We start from the raw sequence: 21,254 nt of genomic DNA on the forward strand, positions 1-21,254 counted from the left end.
CTTGTTGTTCTTCACTTGATTGATTGTAAATATCTTTGGATACTTCATAATAAATGCTCCACCCCTAGGGCATAAACCCTGATTTTTCCTTTTACCGCTTCACAATCTTTTGCCAATTGACAAGTAACGTATATCGATTAAGGTCTTTTACCAGTATAAACTAGGGGTTTGAAACATTTCACCGATTTGTTCCCCCTAAGATTTTCTGAAGCTCGGTTTGTCAGTTCAGCGACTTCCACACTAGGTGCAGAAATCAGTTCATCTTGTAACACTTCTTCAGGTTTCTTTTTCCATGTTTTATTCATTCCTGCTTGAATGGTTTCAACATCAATCTTCCCTTCTAGAGTGACCAGTATATCATTTGATAGGTTCTTTCTCATTCTGCAGGTTCTGGTAGGGTGTCCCAGTTTGTTGCAATGATAGCATACCATTCCAAGTGTTCTCCATGGTCTATTGTTCATTCTAACATTCTTCCTTCTGCATGTTGTAGCAATGTGACAACTATCATGGTAGATCAAATATGTTGCTCTCCAACTGGTTGCTGCTTGATAGCCACCACCACCTGACTGATGGTCATATGCATTATACCGATTTGGATTCCGGTTCAAAGATGATTCAGGAAAAACTCCTTGAGTCCTTTGACGATATCTACCAGTGTTGTGCATAACAGATCTGCATTCAAATGCTCTATGCCCAAATTTGTTGCATGCATAACAGTTTCCATTGAATTTATTGGGTCTAGGCTTATTGTTTAGAAAATAAGGAAAATTATTGTAGGCCTTATTTCTACACACATTAGCAGTATGTCCTTCCTTGAGACAATTAAAGCCAATAGATTTAAACTTTTTCTTACCTTTATCCTTTGATGGCGGTTGCTTCTTTGATGCTCCATCTTTTGTTCTAGAGGTCTCACCTTCCTCATAACCAGAAAAACCAAGTCTAGTGGTATTCTTTACCGGTTTTGTTGATTCAAGCTTTTGTTCTAGCTTAACAGTACTCTTATTGAATTTGGCAAGTATTTCCTTTGACTCGGTGAGTTCCTTGGAAATAGAAGCATTGGATTCCTTCAAGGTTGCATTCTCAGAAATAGCCATTTTTAGTTCACCTTGCATTTCTTCTTTTTCCACTTTACTCTCTTGGAGATGAGCAGTAAGGGCACTGATTTCTTACTTTAGCTTGGAGATCTCATGATCTTTGTCTTTGACTAGGTCTTTAGCTTTCCTCCGATTCTCAAGCTCTTGACATACTCTAATAGTCAATCCTTCTAGTTCCCTTCTTAGGTTGGCATTAGACTCATTCAGTTTTTCAACTTCTTCAACTAGGGCTTCCATGTCTGCTTCATCAGAAGAACTATTTTTAGTAAGCTCCATCAGTTTCTCAGCATGCTCTCTTCTTTTTGCCATAGAGGCCTTATATTTGACTTTAAGTTCATCAAAGGCTTTCTTAGTCCGAGTGAGATGATGAGTAAGCTCCCTCATATTTTATTCCCCCATATCTCCTTCCAAGTGGTTAGACTTATAGAAAGGTTGGCTTTGATACCAATTGATGAATACTAAGAGGGGGGGTGAATTAGTATACCAAAAAATACTGAACTTAAACTCTTAAACAATTTAGCATGTAAATCGGTATAACAGATTTACAAACAAACCAATTAAGACAAATGCAAACCAAATAGGAAATAAAGCATTCACCCATAAGAGAACAATCACCACAACACAAGAGGTTTTGACGTGGAAACCCAAATGGGAAAAACAACGGTGAGCAAAAACTCACAAGTAACTATCTACACAATAGAAACCAGACCGGTTAAGGTCATACAATGTTCTTCACCAGAACAGATCCTGTTATGAATCTAGATCTCTGTTAGGAGATAAGTCTTGTTAAAGACTACCTTGTGAGAGGATTTCAGATTCATAGTTGTGAACCACCTTGTTAGAGGATTTACAAAGGCTTTTCCAGGCCTACCTGGTTAAGGGTTTCAGACTTGTCGAAGATATGAGTAATCAACAAGTAGATGATCTAGATACTAGCACAGTATGCTTGGTTAGATCCTTGATAGCTCATTGCTAATGCACATTTAGCATTACTTCAGTCTTCAATATCTCCACACTCTGTTTCTTCACACAGACCTAATCTTCTCTTCTATATTCGCACATACAAAAACCTCATCAACTCCTAAAAACCTATCAATCCCTAAAACCCTAGACATGATGTCCTTCTAAAGGAATTTGATTTCATGTCGGTCCAATAGGATTATATTGCAAGTTCCTAGGTTCAGTGCATCTAGACACATTTGGTAACATGACACAAAATCACTGCCAAAGTGTTGGTGGATGATAACTCATCACAGAAATATCGGTTCATTACCGATTACCAATTCATACATTTTACCAATTACCGGTTGTCACAATGAACACAGGAAAAATGTTAACTACCGCTTTGTTCCTTCATACCGCTTTGGGATCCTCGAACCGCTTGAGGTCTTCATACTGCTTTGGGTCTTCAGTCAGTTTATGACCAGTAAACACCTTTTGCAAAACACCAATAGTCTAAAGATTATATTACATAATACCGGTTGGAATAATTGCTGGTTGAGCATAACTCATACATAGGGAAGTGATCATAAAACAAGTGTGTGTCCATCAATGACAATCACAACATCATCAAATTGCAACATTTTTTACCAACTCATAAGTGGCTTTAACAGTGGCATCAACACTTGCCTCCTCTTGGGATAGGTATATGAGCTCTAAATCATCTTCCCTAGCAATCCATTTATCCAAAATTGGCTCCAAAATACCCTCAACTTCTTTCAATGAATTCAAAAGGTTCACAACCCTATTCATATTTATGTACACAATTGAAGCCCCAACTGTATCAATAAATTTCAAAATTGTTCCCCTGATCTTCTCCTCATATTTACTTGCAAAAATAGCCCGAGCTTGCTTCAATATTTCTATATCATCTTGGATACTTTTAGCAGATTGAAAACCAAGAATCTTAGGAGAAAGAGGAAATTCAATAATCGGGCTAGTAGGAGGAGGTCTGGCTGGAAAAGAGGCAATCATCAAATTAGAGGATTCACCTTTTTGTTGTTGTTGTCCTGCCATCAAGCCCTTCATCTTGGCAATTGTACTATCCTTATGAGCTATCTCAAGTTTAGCTTAATTGTAGGCTTTCAAGAATATTTATAACTTCACCTAGAGATCATCTTTCTCCTTGGCTTCTTTCTCAGCCACTTCCATACTAAATTTTGCAGATCCTAAAGTTGTACCGGTAGCCTCTATCACCCTTGTGTCCTTCACTCTCTTGACAATCATGCCTTCTGAGGAGTCATTCCTCTTTTTTCTTTCTTCTCTTCTCAATGACCACATGACTAAGGCCGCATGGTCATTGCTGAAAGTTACTCATTCCAGAGGGTTAGTCTCTTTTCTAACTGTATCAAGAATTAATGCATCTGCTATATCCCACTCAAGGAGAATCAAAACTCTAGCTTCTACAATCATTTTCCTTCCCTACTCAGGGGTAATTCCCTCAAATTTTGCTAGCATCTCCTACTTTACTTCTTCCTCAACAATAGATGTATCCTCCTGGGGATGTTCAACCTTCCCCTTCTCACATCTCTCCTTGAATTTCTTTATATTCTCTCTCCAAACAAACTGTAAAAGTGCTCCTATTTTAAAAAAAATGTTATCTGCCAAAAATTCATCACTGGTCTACTTAATCATAGGGTCCAGTTCCTTACCTTTTAACTCTTCAATAGTCAAATCCATTTTGGCACTTTTTGGCTCTTTTGGCATTCCTTCTTGCAGTTCTCCATATGTGCAGGTGATTTCTCCAAGGCTCCCTAATTGCAACAACTCCTTAGCTATTGCATGCTCATCTCCTATGTGTATTGCAGATCGGGAAGGAGAATATAAGGGCTCATCTGTTTGCACTTCTTTCCCTACCCTTTGCCTTTTTGGAGAGTCTTGGATTTTAGTGACATCTTCCAATGGCCTTTTTCCTTTTGGAGTGGAGGGCTCATCCCTTTTGGGCATTACTATATTATACCCTCATTTTTTGTACATTACATACTCACTAGGGGGAACCACCTTGGCATAAGTAGGCTTAGCTAAAACAAGTTTAGCTTTCTCAGGATTGGCTCCTATTACCTCTCTCTTCTCTTTTAAAATATACATTAGATCCTCAAAATAGACCACCAAAAGCTTAATGTTTTCTTCAAAAGGATTAAAACTAGCCAAAGGATCATAGTTTCTATCAAAAAGTTGAATGAAATCTAGAGTTTTCTTGAATACAATCCATTTCTCCTTCCTTACTTCTTGTTCATCCAGATTAAATTCATTCCTTATTAGGTCTTCAGGGAAATGAAATTGATGAGCTTTACCCCCACATCTATCTTTATTCTTAAACATACGTTGAAGAAATACTCTAGATCAGCAAACCTAGCAATTGTAGTGGGTAGCCTATATGGCTGAAGAAATTTGTCAAAATGTACCCAGCCACCCTTGGTGATTACAAACTGATGTGCCACTGTGACTATTGGGAAAATGGTCCCCCTTCCTTTGTTTGTCAACTCTACTTTCTGTAAGTCTCCAATTTGCCTCAAGATCTTAGCTATGCCTACCTTCAAAGGGACCTGGTAGGGGAGAAAATATGGAGTTCCCCTAAAACCATACACTTTAAAAATAGTAGAAATAGGGTACAAAATTATATCCCCCTAGTTATGCATAATTTTAATACCTTCAACAAACTCTTTGGGTCTAATGAATTCCAAGAGAGCCTTAGGAACCCTAGGTTTTACTTGACATAAAAGAAAGTATCTATCAAATTTCAAATAACTTGCATCCTCTCTGTCCCAAGACAAAATGGTACTCCATAACTGAACAGGCATTTTATCTGCCTCTCTTTCCTTTAACAAGTCCATCTTAGTTGCAAAGTATTCATCACCTTTAAATAAGAACATGTGCATAAGTAGGGAATACCATCCAAAAGGTCTATCTACTTTAGTAATTTTTATTCCAATTAGGCCTTCATGAATGGCATCAGTAAGGTAGGGTGCAAAATCTAAAGTCATTGCCAGGGATGGATTCAAAATCTTTGCCATCATAAGCATGTAGTGGGTTGGCATGGTTCCTTCTGCATCTTCCCCAAGAATCTAACATAAAGACTAGCATAATCCCTTAGCCCTCAGAGTAAATAATTCAAAGGGAAAGGTTCCATCGTGCTTGGGCCTACTAATGTCAATCCATCTATTTTTGCAACGAATTCTCTCAATGGCCCACTCCTCAGATGATTCTTCTGTGCAACATAGACCTTCTTAAGCATGTCAAAATCAATAGGCTCTAAATAATTTGAGGCCTCACTTAGCCTAAATAATTTCTTGAATTCATCATCATTAATTTGAATTAAAACTCCTCCATGTATATTTATCATAGTTTTAGTGATGGGGTCATAGTTTTTTGTAATGTGAGTCAGTAGGTCAACATCCATGAATACTGTGGGCACTAAAAGTTTTCCAACATCCAACTCTCATATACTGTTAGTTGGGGCAAGTGAATTTCATTGACTAAATCCTACTTTGAACAGTCCTAAACCTGCCATGCCTATCTGAGCATCCCTCAACCAACATCCTTTATCATATAGCCCGTCACCAATTTTCAGACAAGGAGCTTTATGCACAAGTTCTTTTATTTTGGCTACACTATTCATGGATTGATCGAATTGCTCCAAGAAACCATCATAGATAGGTTGTTCTTGGTTATCCACCTTTCCTTTGGGTTCCTTTCATGGTGCCATCTTAAAAAAAATCCCTACCACAATCACTATTTCTGATAATTCCTTATAAATTTTGAGCACCATAAGAGAAAGAGATATAGAGAAGATTCACAGAAAAACTTAATTGTAGCTTGAGAGAACTCAGACATGGCACCTATTTTTTGCAAAATTTATTCGAATGCCCTTTTGCTATGTTGAATTTCAAACATTGTCTTATCAATGAGTCTCAACAATAACTGAGCATTGATTACCAAATCATAAAACCACACACTTCTGCAATTAAACCTTTTGATATTTCAAAAATTTGGCTCCAACGGCCCAGTAGGGCGCTGTCTGTACATTTCTCCTTTGGTCACCAACCTACAATGGTTAAAATTCAGATGTATTTCCACTACGGTACATGGACCACCATTGGATCCTGCCAAACTAACACACTCGTAAACAATAGCAGCTTCCTCGGTGGGCCCATCGGTTGGTCACTTATCTGCCCTTTGTCGCTATGTCACAATGGTTATCAGTCGAGTAGCTTTTCTTTGTTGTATAGCGACCATCATCGATCTTTTCTTATCTTACTAGATCTTTAACATGCCTCAACCTTTCTCTTTCTTACAGGCCCCACCGTTTGTTGCCATGTTGCTGCGAATATCCATCGTGCAACTTTTTGTCATGGTATAGCGACGGTCGTGAGATCTTCTCAAAACTGTTCGGTCTTTATGATTCATTACCACTTAACCGCCATCATTTTACCATTCACCATAACCACTTGCCTTGAACATTGGCCTTAACCGTTGCGCTAATGGTTTGTTGCTATGTCCCTATGAATATCCATCGGGCAGCTTTTTGTTGCAGTATAGTAACGACCATGAGATCTTCTCAAAACCTACTCACCTGTTAACTCATCTGAGCTGCTCTCTTGTCGGGCCCCACCACTTGGTCGCCAAGCCACAATGGTTAACTATCGAGCATTTTTGCACTACGGTACAATGATAGCTATGAGATCAAACAAGAACTTACCCAATCTTTAAGGACCCGACACATACATAATCAAAGACATAGGACTTAGAAAAATATGCGAAAAATGTCAAGATTAATAGATCCCGCCTAAGCCTAGAACACAAAGCGGCCCCTTTTCGACAATGAGATGACCCTTCCACTTAATTGGAAAAAGCGACGAGCTGAAAATAAAAGATTTGGAGATAAAGAAACACCAAGGTTTATGTTTTGAAAGATTTTGAAATTTAATTTAAAACCCTAAAACCTTTTGGCCATGGACTCGCAAACAAGGACCAAAATCTAAAATTTTGACAGATTTTCATAATAAAAGGCAAGACTTCCAAGAAATTTAAAACAGTGATAAAAGGTCCATCGGTTCTGGAAGAAGGATACAATGGGATTCTTAGAAGAAGATGGTCTAATCGACATGCTAAGGGATTCCCCGATCATGAAGTTGGGATGAATGTTGTGTGCTACTAAAGCACCACTTCCGGTTATGATGCAGAATCTAGAAGTAAATGGATCAATCAGCAGGAGAAGAAGAAATCTACTCCCCAGACTGAAAAAGGGGAAGATAAATGAGACCAGGTAGGTATGGAGGAAGAAGACCATGGACCGGCACCATGCATTCAATGCACAGGTGATATCTCCTAAGGCCTAATGGAGATGCAAAATCTGAGGTTGAGTAACATATTGAATAGATCATTCATCCCCACAGTGGAAGAGGATGCATGGAAGAACAAGCTACTGCCAGTATGAAGGAAGAAAATGAGATAACAAGTGTGTGTAGAGGCTTCCTTGACTACATGCCTATAGGTGAATGCTGGATCACTACTGCTATGTCAATATATGATGAAATAACAATTGAAATCAGATATAGAGTGACACAAAATGTCAGGAGTCTCAAGATGGTGCTCTGATAGTGATAGTGGACTAGTACAAAGAACTGGTATGTGCAAATATTACCAGCATAAATGGTAATAGGTACTTATAGGTTATGTAAGACAATGAGGTTGGATATCAGTTCAATATCCCTAGTAGCATGGAATGTGGAGTCTATGTCTCAGGTGGTATTGGAAAAGACCTGAATGACATATGTTGGCCTGGTGGTTAATCATGCAGGCATGCATATTTTTGGGCTAACTGGTTTAATTTAAGGCATGGTGATGTCCTTGTATGGTATTGTGTGGTTTCAGTATCATGTCATAGGCTGTGGTGGATATGATAGAGCTAAAGATCATCAAATGATCACATATGCACATCTCAACTGGTACATGGAGATGATTGGAGCCTCGGTATTGGACCTAATCGAAGATAAGGACCTGAGATGTATGACTTGAGAGGAGTTCAAGTGGTTATAATGCAAGGCCGACATACTTGAACTTGAAACTATACATGACCTGATTGCCCAAACTGCAGATGATGGAAATTATAGTAGGAATGCCCAGGAGAATTTCATGGTTATGGGTATCTACTTGTCATTTGGCTGGTTGTATTCATAGTACAATCACATTTGATTCTAAAGAAATTTGGGATCAAATGGGAAATGATGTAGTTTGACCGATAGGTTAGTAGTATTCACTAACACATCCCTCTATAATTGAGTATTTTAATGAATGGTACAAAATTTGCATGCTCAATTAATGTCAGTTGATGGTTGAGTCCTCCATCTCAAGTGTTGTGACCTGAGAAGATGTAACAATTTGTAACAATTGGTATCAAAGAAGGAGAGACATCTGGTAAAGAAAAAGGGGGAGAAAGAATTATATTAGTGCCTAGTAAATACAAGGAGGAATGATAACCCGACACTTCCCTTTGCCATTGCTGTCAATGGGGGAGAAGGATTCTATAGTATACAACATACTACATGTGTTGAGAATCCATGGATTAGAGAAAGGGGGAGAGAGATTATGTAGTATGTCAGATACTACATGAGTTGACATCAATGCCAAAGGGGGAGATATCTTTGATATCACCTTGTGTTGCAGAACATCGGGAAGGTAAGAAAGAGCATGCCACTTAGAGTAATGATCACTAAGGTCACTGGTACACATGTTAATTCCTGACTTGTGTGGATAAGGTAGATAGGCTACCAGTACAATGTATCACTAGTAAGGAAAGGATGTCAACTAGTAAGTGATGTAGTCAGATCAATCAAGTGAGTGGTTGTCAGCCTGCAAAGGTCATGACCAGTGTACAAGTAGGATGAGGAAGGTGCTTGAGTTATTGATTGTGATGAAGAGGCAAAATGTTACCTAAATCACATCAACACAGGAGGATAAGGATGAATAGGTTACCGGTATGCTGTCTAGTTATAGAACAACTGGACTTTCATTGGATAAATATGCAGTCATGAGGAGAAGCAAATGAATGACAGTGTTTGAAGGCTAACACCAGATCTACTGGTGAATCAAAGGAATGCCTCGAGTGCATGAAATCAGGGTTATGCACTGAACCAATAGAGAAGGCATGTATGGGATGACAATGCAGATGGATAGTGATAGGTTTTCCACTTTGACAAACCGGTTGAGATATGGTCTGAGTTGATTAGGGAGAAGGAAAGGTTGAACAAATGCAAGTGCCCGGACTAAAGATGAAGTCTGTGGAAGGATGATGACATAGTGTCATCCAGAGAGTTTGCTGGTATGTAACTCCATCGGTAATATGGACAAGGTGCAAATGAAGAAGACTCCCCATCTAATGAAGATGTGCATAAGGAAAGTTAGCAAGTGTTCTAATAGATTGCGTAGTCCACCGGAAGAGAAGCAAAGTGCAACGTTGATAATAGACCAGTTTGAGGGTTTAACTGACAGGGTTAGTATACCGGTAGATGAATCCAGTAATGGAATTGGTTGGTGATCCAATCCATATCGACAGAGTCATTCAAGAAGAGGAGGATATTGGCATGGAAGCCACATAGAGATGAGGTGGCAAGCATGCAGAGGTGGGTGGAGTGTCGTGCATAGATAGTTGCCTCTACATGTTTGCACTTAATATGGATCATGTGATTTGTGGATTGGATCAGAAGAGTGTGGCTCGAGGAATAATGAACAACAAAGACAAATTAGAGAGTTGGTGGTGCCTGAATCAAAGAAAGAAAATCAGTTTGTGAGAAGACCATGAGAAGGAAACAACAGAGGTATTAATGGTAGTTTGATAGATGCAGGTTGAGATAAAGAGCCATGTTTTCTATATTTGGAAAATGTGTATTATAAGGCGTGACAATGGTGGAAATGTATAGTTTTTTATCTGGTAGATCAGATCAGACAAGATCTGATTGGATTTGGTTTGCCTCGAGTGAATTTAGGAAACCCTAACCACCCTAAGTTTGAATTAGTTTTGGCAAGAAAACCAATCAATAAATATGCAAGACAAAATCTAAGATGGTTGCCACTGGATGAGAGAGTAGTGCTACTGAATAAAAGAATAGATTGTTCCTACAAAGTGATTGAGTGTTGCTTCTACATGTGAGAACAAAATCAGTCAAGTTCTCAATGAGTATCTAAGAAGAGACTGAGAGTAAGGGAAAACCAAGTTGAGGTGTTCAACTAGTAGTAGTGCAGAACTAGTAATGTCCATACTAGCATATCAGAAGTTAAGGAAGCTATAGAGAAGGTAAACATAGAACTGGTAAAGAGAAGAGAAGTGAGGAGGAGATTCAGTAGAGCAGTAGAAGAGTAAACCACTAATCAGTATGCTCACATAAGTTAGTTAAAGGGAAAAAGTTTGAGAACCACTGATTCACCCCCCTTTCAGTGGTGCATTGTGTCTAACAATGTCATCATTGCCTCCAAATATGATATCATCTACAAACACTTCACTAACTAGTATCTTATCTCCTTTAGATTTGAGATATATATTTATGTCTTCACTAATTATCTGAAAACCTATCTTCATCAGGTGTGAATGTAGCCTTTCATAACATGCTCTCTATGCTTGCTTCAAACTATATAGTGCCTTGTGCAGTTTACACACCATATCCTTTGCGTCAGTCAAAGCATAACCATCTGGTTGTTCAATGTATACTTCCTCTTCCATTATTTCATTCAAAAATGTTGACTTCACATCCATCTGATATACTTTGAATCCCCTATATGCTGTAAATGCAAGTAGAGTCTTAAAACCTTCCAATTTATCAACTGGTGCAAATGTCTCACCATAGTCTTCTCCTTCTTCTTGTGCATAACCTTTGCATACCAATCTAGATTTGTTTCTGACTACTACTCCATCTCCATTCGGTTTATTCCCGAATACCCATTTAGTGCCTATCACAGTTTTATTCACCGGTCTGGGTACTAGGGTCCATGTATTGTTCTTCTTAATTTAGTCAAGCTCCTCTTCCATAGCTTTAATCCAGTGATCATCTCCAAATGCTTCCTTAGTAGTTCTAGGCTTAATAGTGGAGATCATGCAAGAATTATCTCTAATTCTTCTTTTGGTTAACACTCAAGCATCTTTATCTCCAATAATCTGGTCAAGATTATGATTGAGTCTCACATACCTTGGAATGACATGATCATTATCTTTAGGTTCTTCTTCCTCACTATCATCATCTTCAAAATCTACCTATTCTGGTTGAACTGGTACTACAACATTTACTTCACCAGCTTCTGGCTTCACCAATTCTAGTTCCAAAATCAAAATTTATAGTTCATCTTCCTTTTTTTCCTTACTAGTTTCTCCTAAGACGTTAGGATACTCATCCACTTAGACATCAACACTCTCAATTATTCTCTGTGTCTGGTTGTTGTAACATTTCTAGGGCTTACTCTTGGTGGAGTAACTAAGAAATATGCCTTCATCACTTTTAGCCTCAAACTTGCTAACATAGTCACCTCTCTTCATAAAACATTTACTACCAAAAATCTTAAAATAACTAACATTAGGTTATCTACCATACCAATATTCATAAGGATTTTTATCCTTACCTCTCTTTACCAATATCTGGTTCATAGTGTAGATAATTGTGCTGACAGCTTCTCTCCTGAAAGTTTTTGCTACACCTCCTTGTATTAGCATCAGTCAAGTAGCTTCAACAACTGAGTGTTGTTCCCCCCTATAATACCATTCTATTGTGGTGTCCTCAGTGTAGAAAGCTACCTCTTAATTCCATTGTCTTCACAATATCTAGTGAATTCCTCTGAAGTAAATTCACCACCTTGATTAGTTCTCAGACACTATCTTCTTACCACTTTCCTTTTCAGCTAAGGCCCTGAATGCCTTGAACTTACTAAAGGCTTCTATTTTTTCCTTCAAGAATGTGATCCACATCATTCTTGAGAGATCATTAGTGAAGATCATAAAATATATGTCACCTTGAATACTTTTAGTCCTTATTGGTCCACAGAGGTCTGTATGACCCAAATCTAAGAAATGTTTTGTTGAGAAAGATTTGCTCCTACAAGTTGAGGATGTCATCTTTCATAATTGACATTCCTTACATAGAGCATTCGCCTATTTGTCCAACTGAGGCAAACCTCTTACTGACTTGGACTTACTGACTTTGACAATATTATCAAATATTATATGACAAAATCTTCAATGCCAAAGCCAACTATCATCTACTTTAGCAATTAAACAATTGTTGACTTTAGGATTCATGTGAAATAGGTTAGCTTTTGTCTACTTTTCAGTTGCAATTAGCTCACCTTTTCTCCCATAGATTTTGCACATTCCATTCTTAAATTCCAATGGATGACCTCTATCATCGAGTTGAGCTACACTCAAAAGATTATTCTTTAATCCTTCAACCCAGTAGTCATCATTTGCACTACTCTTTCCATTAAGAGAAATATTTCTCTTTCCTTTTACCATGCAGGGTGAGTCATTTCCAAATCTCACAACTCCTCCATCAAATTCCTTCAAAGTAAGAAATTTACTTTGGTCACTGTTCATGTGGTGTGAACAACCACTATCTATGATCCAATGATCAGAACTATCCATGAGAGAAACTAATACCTTCTGATCAGATGTCTCCTCTTTAATGGAAACAAAGACAATGTCTTCATTAGCATCTCCCTCATATTCCTCATCAGTGATACCACCATCAACTACAATGAGACAATCTCTTTTTCCTTTTCCTTTGTACTTCTTGTACTTCTCATACTTATGCTCATTGTCACCATTAGGATAGTTAGCTGCAATGTGTCCAATCTTGTTACATGCAAAACATTTCAAAGGTAATTTACCTCTATACTTACCGGTAACTCTGGAAAACCGCTTGGCCAACAATGCTTCAAGCTCAATCAGACTGTCTTCATCATCAACTTCTGTGTTGGATCTAGACTCATAACTATGACTAAAATCTATGTTTTTCCTCATAGGTGGTTTAGAAACTAAAGCTTTAAATGCAGATTTGGATTTCTGAGCTCTACCATCATAACCATTTAATTTAAATGTAGTAATTTTACCAATGATGGAGTCAAGATTAACCTTAGCTTTATCAATAGACTTGATCTCCTGAATGGCTACAACTCGGATAGTGTAGACCAGTAGAAGGGTTCTCAACACCTTACTAACCACTGTGGCATCCTCCACTTTACCACCAGTACTCTTGATCTCACCAACTATTTCCTTAATCCTCTAACCATACTGTTGAATATTCTCACCTTCATCCATCCACATGTCATCAAATTTACCTCTTAGACTCTCTTCTTTGGCAATATTCACATGCTCATCATTGCTATATATTTCCTCATGTTTCTTCCACACATCATAAGTAGTCTCTAGAACATGGACATCAACATACTCTGAACTAGACAAATAAATGATAATGACCTCCAATGCTTGATTATTTTCTTGTTGCTATTTCTTTTGATCACCAGACATAGTCCCACTAGGTGCAACATATTCAGTAACAACATGTTCCCAGTATTGACTTCCTAGACTCTTGAAATAGATTTTCATCCTATTAGTCCATATTCTATATTTTTTCGTATTAAAATTTAGACCTTCTTTCTTCATCATGTTCTTCTAGATCTTTACCTCAAGTTGTTAGGCTTAAACACTAGAGGACCTAAAATTCTCTAATACCAACTGATGGTATGATGAATCAATAAGGATCCGGAAAACTACTGAGAGGGGAAGTGAATCAAAAGATGGAAAAATGACTAACCTTTCACCAAACTCAAAAACAACCTCTCAAGCCAATCTCAAAACTAACTAGTTCAAACACTGAACTACAAACTTCAATATCACTGTCATGTATATCAGTTGACTGTCATAATAGAATAACAGTATAACAACTCTGAAACTCACAAAACCTTTTTGCAAAAATAGTCAAATACTTTACTAACAATAGTAAAAGCATATTTCAGATTACTGTCGGTCATCTTATCATATCCACAAAAACCATTCACGCCTTGACACAATGATTTTGATGTGGAAACCCAAATGGGAAAAACCATGATGGGGATGAATACCCACAAGTATTCTGAAGTTTTCCCTGTTAGGGGCCAAGCCTGTTATAGCTTTTACAAAAAGTCTTGCTAAGAACAGATCCTGTTAGGGACCACCTAGTTAAGGGATTGATTATAATGCCCTATTAGAAGTAATACCCTATTAGGAGTAATCTCGGTAGAGGATTTGAAATCCAAGCTAATGGATCACCTTGTTAGAGGATTTAGATAGCACTAAGCATGTTAAATCTTATTCAGTTAAGGGATTTGACTATTGTAATTGTTAGAGAACAATAGGGGTTTGCTGATTTGGTGAATAGCACTACTCTTCTTGATCAGATCCTTTTCATGATTCTATGTGCCTTCACACATACTATAGATACACCTCCTAGTTTGGCAACCAATCACACTTACACTTAACCAAAATTTCCAACACTACAACAAAACAACTCATCGACCTTATAAGAAAAACAATAGGTCGGTAACACATCACAAACCTAAGATATCATAGAGATTACAAACAAATCAATTCAAGTATGACCGTTAGATTACATAGCAATAATTGCACATTATTCAATATAATCTCAACCACTCCTTGATCACCTCTTCATCGATTCCAATAACTCATCACGTGGTTTCCATTTCATGCAATGTATTCACTCATTCCCAAGATAGAACCATTATACCTGCATACCCAAAACCATTTGAAACTCTTCACATACAACATGCATATGTGGCATAAGCATTACCATTCACCATTTGATCATAAACCAATACAAATGATTCACCAAGCTCCATCGGTTAGGGTTTAACACATCAACAGGTAGGTTTATCGGTTGATCTCACTGCTTCTTAAGTAACATCAGTTTCCTTCACTAGCTCACCTACCGATTGCAAAACAAAATCATAACAACATCATTACCAGTTACAATTGACATCAATGCATTTCTTCATGCAAATGCCAACAACATCACTGAGTGATGGAAGAGAATCACTTGATGGAAGAATCCTTCTGACTCCTTCCAGTAGTTAGCACAACTCCACTCCAAAACCAAGCTCTAATTGTAGACAAAAAATCCCAAGTTCACTAAGTTGCAAAAGAAGATAATTGCAGAGAGAGCAAAAATGCTTTCACAACAAGCATAAATGAACAAAAGAAAAAAAAAAAACCCCTAGCCTCTTAATTAGCCAATGGTTAAAATATTCCCCTTCATCAACTATGGCATAAAAGAAATTCATTTTTTTCCATTATCTTTTATGGGATATTCAAATATCAAATAGAAATAAAAATCAAAATAAAAGTATATTACTCTCATCAACATAATAATAACCAAAATATTATTACGACATTATAATATAATAGATAGGGTAGTTATTTAATATTTACCATTACTATCATTATTATTTCCAAATATTCAAAATATTGCTATTAATAAAAATTATGTAAATAATAAAACCCATAATAATTAAATAAAGATTAAAATCATCAATAAATTAATATATTAATAAAGAGAAATAATTAAATAAAATCAATAAATAAAATCAACTAAAGGCTTTGACTATTAAATATAATCTCAAAATCCCCAATAAATATCAATTTAAATGCAAACACGAGAATAATTAAATAATCAAATATCATTCAATTAAAATAACGCTATCACTAATAATATCAATAAATATTATTAAATAATTACTCAATCGCAATAAATCATTTATCACTAGTTAAATAGATTAAATAGACTAAATAGACCAAATAAATTAAATAGACTAAATAATCAAACTCACCATGCCACATACTGAAAAATCATGATGACTGACACGACATGGCGAAATTTGCCAAGACTGACAACAAGTACACAATGACAACCTATACCTAGAGTGTGGGTAGGGAACCATCGACACCTCCAAACCACATATTTACCATTGAGAAGAGACATGCTCGCACTTGAAAATCCAGGGGAGCTCACACCTGGATGTCTGGGAGGAATGAATGTCTTAGTAGTTGCAACCCTACAACCACAATGATGATACATGTGCATACACATACACACACACACACACACACACACACACACACACACACACACACACATATATATATATATATGTATATATACATAACAAGCAAGTGGGAGGATGTTGCAATGGAACATTCGCTCGCAATGACTGATGTGACATTGATTCCCCATGAAGATAGTCAAACAGTATGCATATAGTGAACAAATAACTCATAAAACATCGCATCACAAGAAAATCAAAACTAGGGTTACTATGTCCATTCCAAAATGAGGCATAATCCATAAAATCTATCAAAACACATGATAATCAAAATGATATTAGTAACCATCTATGCATCTATCACGGTATAATACATTTAGTGATTAGTATCATAATAAACATCTAACTATGTCAAAATCATAACTAATCATGAGAATAGTCAATAACATCAAATAGCATAAGATCATGTTATGTCTATCATCAAAATCATCTACCGAGAAACATAAATAGTCATAATCAAGATCCATGCGCCACATAATTCAAATCATATCTAGCACATCCATCGCACAAAAATAAAGGTCCAATCAAGTCAATCCAAAATGAAATAAGAGTCTACTCAAGAGTGCGAACTACAAGAATATAATGCATATATGGATGGTATTGATCATTGTTAGATTCAATGACAGTCCCAAAGACACTAAGAGGGGGTGGGGTGAATCAGTGTCTAACTGGTTTGTATAATATTTAAACTTATTAATAACTTTGCATCCCAAAATAGTGTACCGATAAATAAGAATTAATGTAGCAAATAAGAATAATAGAGACAACATAGAGAACACACCATAACACAAGATATTTAACGAGGAAACCCGGTGTGGGAAAAAACTCTATGGGCTTTGTGACCCACAATACTCACTCATTGGCTAATGAATAAATATTACTTACAATGAGGGGCCTGCACATGTAGGGAGGCCAACTGCCTAAAGCTTACTGCTTAATCACAAAATAGAAGTCTCACTGACTTACAAAATTGGATGATTAAATCCAATACAATGTACTACTCAAATCAGCATCAACTATGCCATGTTCAGTACTGGTTTACGCTCAGTCTATAACCAAAACCTTCATTGTCCTTGTATTTCACATATACATATCCATGTCCTTACATCTATCTTTTTTTTCTCTCTTTCTATATCAAAATGACTTACAAGACCTCATACATATATGAGTCTTTTACAATAAACCAAGTCATCTTTTACAAAATATAATTACAATTCAAAACAATAAACGTTTATTCCATATCGACCTGAGTGTCGATATGCATTATAGCCGATGTCGGTGAAGTGTCTACCAATGTATGTAGAAGTCTATAGGTGATACCGGTAGCTGTCGGTTAGTTTCCAGATTAATTTCATTTGGTTGCCATCAATGACAACATCAACCATTCTCATAAGAGTGTAGCAAGCCAATAATCTCCCCCTTTGGCATTGATGGCAACACTCATGAGAAAAATCCAAAAACTGTTTCCAAAAACTGAAGTCCAAAAAGATGTGCTCCCCTTGAGAAATTGATCTCCTCTAAACATATATTTTTCTCCTCCACTACTCCCCCTTTGACATCAATGACAAAGGTTGTCAAAAATTGTCAAATGAGTTCAAAATTTCACCTCAAGGTTTGTAATTGTAACTGAAAAATATCTGCCAAAATTAAATTTAGACTCTGCATAAACCTTTTTCTATCATTCAAAGTTACCTCAGTCTATTGAATTACGTCGGTGAGATAATGCATGTGATCTTTCGGTGATCGTTCTCCTTGAACTAATGCCTTAAAGATTTCATTTCCTTGAGAAATAAGATTGTCCAATTTAGGACCAAGTTTATTTTTGAGTTCTCGGGTATTTGATCTTATCCTTGCCTTCTCTTTCTCAAGTTTCTCTATTTTTTCTTCAAAACCTGCCATTTCCTGCTCAATAACTGATATAGGTTCAGATGAACCAATTATACTATCAGTTATGTCATCAATTTAGTTATGTGTTTTACTAATCTCCTTTTCGATGTCTTTTATTAGAATGTGTGGTTTGCATGATTCCTTATACAACTCCTTGTATTCCAAAATTGTAGAGTTAAGTGTCAGTAATACTATATTCAAGTGTTATGTACACTTCTTTGTAGTGTCTTCAAAGAATTTTTTTTCTCCTTATCAAATCTATCCTTAATTGTATCCTCATTCACTTTGTCAATAGTTATTACATTATCATAAATAAGTTTGGACAATGTGTCCAATTTACCTAAAAAATCTTTAATGTGATCTGTGTTGCAATTTGGAGCAATCAAATTAAAAATAGATAGTGTGTTGTTAATTGCCTTGTAGGCCAATGCATTTCATTCCATTATCTTCCTAATTGAATCCAAAAGTACCTCAGTAATGTTGGTAGGTTTGAATTCACTTGTAGATGTGTTGGATGTTTGACCAATCATCTTTATTACCTCTTTGCTTCCATCAGATGTACCCATTTTGCTTGTATTTTCCTCTGGTGGATCAGTCTGGGTTTGTATCTCAACCTTCAAAGTTTTCTCAAACTGTTGCACTGTCTCTGTGATTGCTGATTTCTTAGTCTGTGTGTGTACCTCTGCCTCTACTTTTTTCTCTGCCAGATTCATAGTCTCCGATGGCCCTATGCTAGTACCTTTATCAGTAGGATTTTTAGTTTGTGCCGGTTGCTCTGTTTGATTTTATACCTATTCTTCTACCATTTTTCTATTGTCAACATTGTCTACCTTAACCTCAGAGGTTTCCTTATCCACAACAATGTTTACCTTTTGAGTATCCACATTCATTGTAAACAGTATCTCTGATTCCTGATTAGTATCATCTTGTGTAATACCTTCAGTGTTAATAACCGATGGATCTTCAGAGTGTACCAGTGCAGTATCCAAAGGTGGTGGTGGTAGATTGTTAGTAATCTTAATGTTTGTAACTCCACCAATTTTTCATTTACCCTTGTCCTTGTCTTTCTGATACACCTTGAATGTCTTTTTAGGTCTTTTGATTTCCTCTTGTTTTTCTTTCTCCACAAAGAATATATCCCAATTATCTGTTGTTTCTTCTGCAATTTCCTTTACTCTTCCAGCCATCAGGCTTACCTGCCAGTGTCCACTAGCAAATACTAATCAATTAGCCTCAGAAATAAGTTCATCAATTTCTTCATTGGAGTTAACTGGGTGAACAACCAAGAGTTCTTCAACCTTTAATTTCTTGTCTAATTCCATTACAGATAGTCTTTTTGTTTCTAATCTTAAGTACAAATCATTTGGTAGTTCCTCAACAACTTCAATTAAAACTTTCTTATAAATGTCTAAATGAAGAATAACGCTTTCTTCAATAGTATATTTTTAGTATCATTTGATGAAGTATACCATTTTTCCACATTAGACAAATTACCTTCCTCAGTTATTTCATTCAATAAATCATTCAATGTAGGTTTTGTCAGTGTTTGTTTTCTCTTTGGAGTAAGTTTCTTATTGGGATCTCTAACTGCCCATTGTTTCTTTCTTAATGTTCTTGTTCTCTTCAGAGAAGGAGAGGGTATCGGTGAGGGTTTTCTCTTCCTTTCCACTCTTTTGAACTCAGCTGCCTTCCCACTTTCACTATCAGAAGATGTGTCAACCAGTGAAATATGTGCCTCCGGTTGAAGTCCTTCAAGCTCACTAGTTGATGTGCCACTAAGGTTCATGACATTCTCTGTGATTTCTTCTACTTTCTTAGATACATCTCTAATGAATTTTTCTCTTTTCTTAGTCCTTTTCTACATAGATACTTTGTTGTCTATGGTTTCTGCATTTCCAAAGAATTCTTCAGATAGCTCTCTAGGTGCATCAAGTAGTGCTTTTTCATAAGTTTCTAGAACATGTAGGTCAACCTCATAACCCATTTCAATAACCCAGATAGTTGTAGGTGTTACCGATTCCATCCAAGTTTCATCACTTTTAATCACAAAGCATATTTGCTTGTCATATTTTTCAACTATGCTTTGCTAGCTCTCATCTTAGATTTGAAAGCTTTAAAATAATCAGTTATATTGTTGTCTTTAGCAATTCCCATGCTTGTAAATGCTTCCTGTAGTTGTTTTCCTACCAGTGTATCATAACCAAAGTCTTTGGGTCTTGTACCACGAATCTTTTGGTATTATGGATATGTTGCATTGGTTTTTTCATTGATGTCAATACTTATTAACACTTATCCTTTTGGAGATCTTTGGTTATGTTCACCGACAAGTTCAGTGACTTATACATAGTCATCGGTATTTGATTCATCGACAAGTTATATTGTTCACCGGCACTGAGGATGACTAGTTATCTTCTAGAGATCACTTGGTTATGTCGAAGACATAGTTTGGACACTTGGTTTTGGAGATTTGGTTATTGTTCTAATTGAGTTGACATGTTTGTTGTTACTAGAAAATTGGTTTAGGTTATGGACTGGCACGCGTTATCTATTCCAGATCAGTACAACACATTATGGAGATGGTTTAATCAATTAATATTGTTGTTGATCCGACATGATGCATCGCATCACGACTTACTTGTAATAGATTTTATTGTATTATTCTTAGTAAGTTGACCTACACATTTGGTCTTAGGTTTTGGTATATATGTAAGATCTCAATTGAGAGATTAGTGTGGTAGTGGTATGTTATAAGGTATTATAAGGTTATGATATTCGGTATATGCGAATATAAGAAGAGCTACTCACACAGACATCATTTGAAGATTCAAGGAAGGTTTGAAGAATACAATCAGAGCTTAACCAATACTGAATCCAGCATTGGAGATGCTACTTTGAGCAGTACATTATCATTGGATTTAATCATCCAATTGTAGTCAGTATGACTCCCATCTTGTGATTGAGCAGTGAACTCTAGGCAACTAGCCTCTCTGCATGTGCAAACCCCATTTGTAAACACATACTATCAGCAGTAGTATCATCTAATTGTGGGTGAGGTTTCCCACTGTGGATTTTCCCCTTATAGAGTTTCAACATATAAATCTATGTGTTATGTGTTGTGGATATTGTTTCTCTTTCTATTTT

This window comes from Cryptomeria japonica, chromosome 3, assembly GCF_030272615.1.
Source record: "Cryptomeria japonica chromosome 3, Sugi_1.0, whole genome shotgun sequence".
In the NCBI taxonomy this organism is placed as follows: domain Eukaryota; kingdom Viridiplantae; phylum Streptophyta; class Pinopsida; order Cupressales; family Cupressaceae; genus Cryptomeria; species Cryptomeria japonica.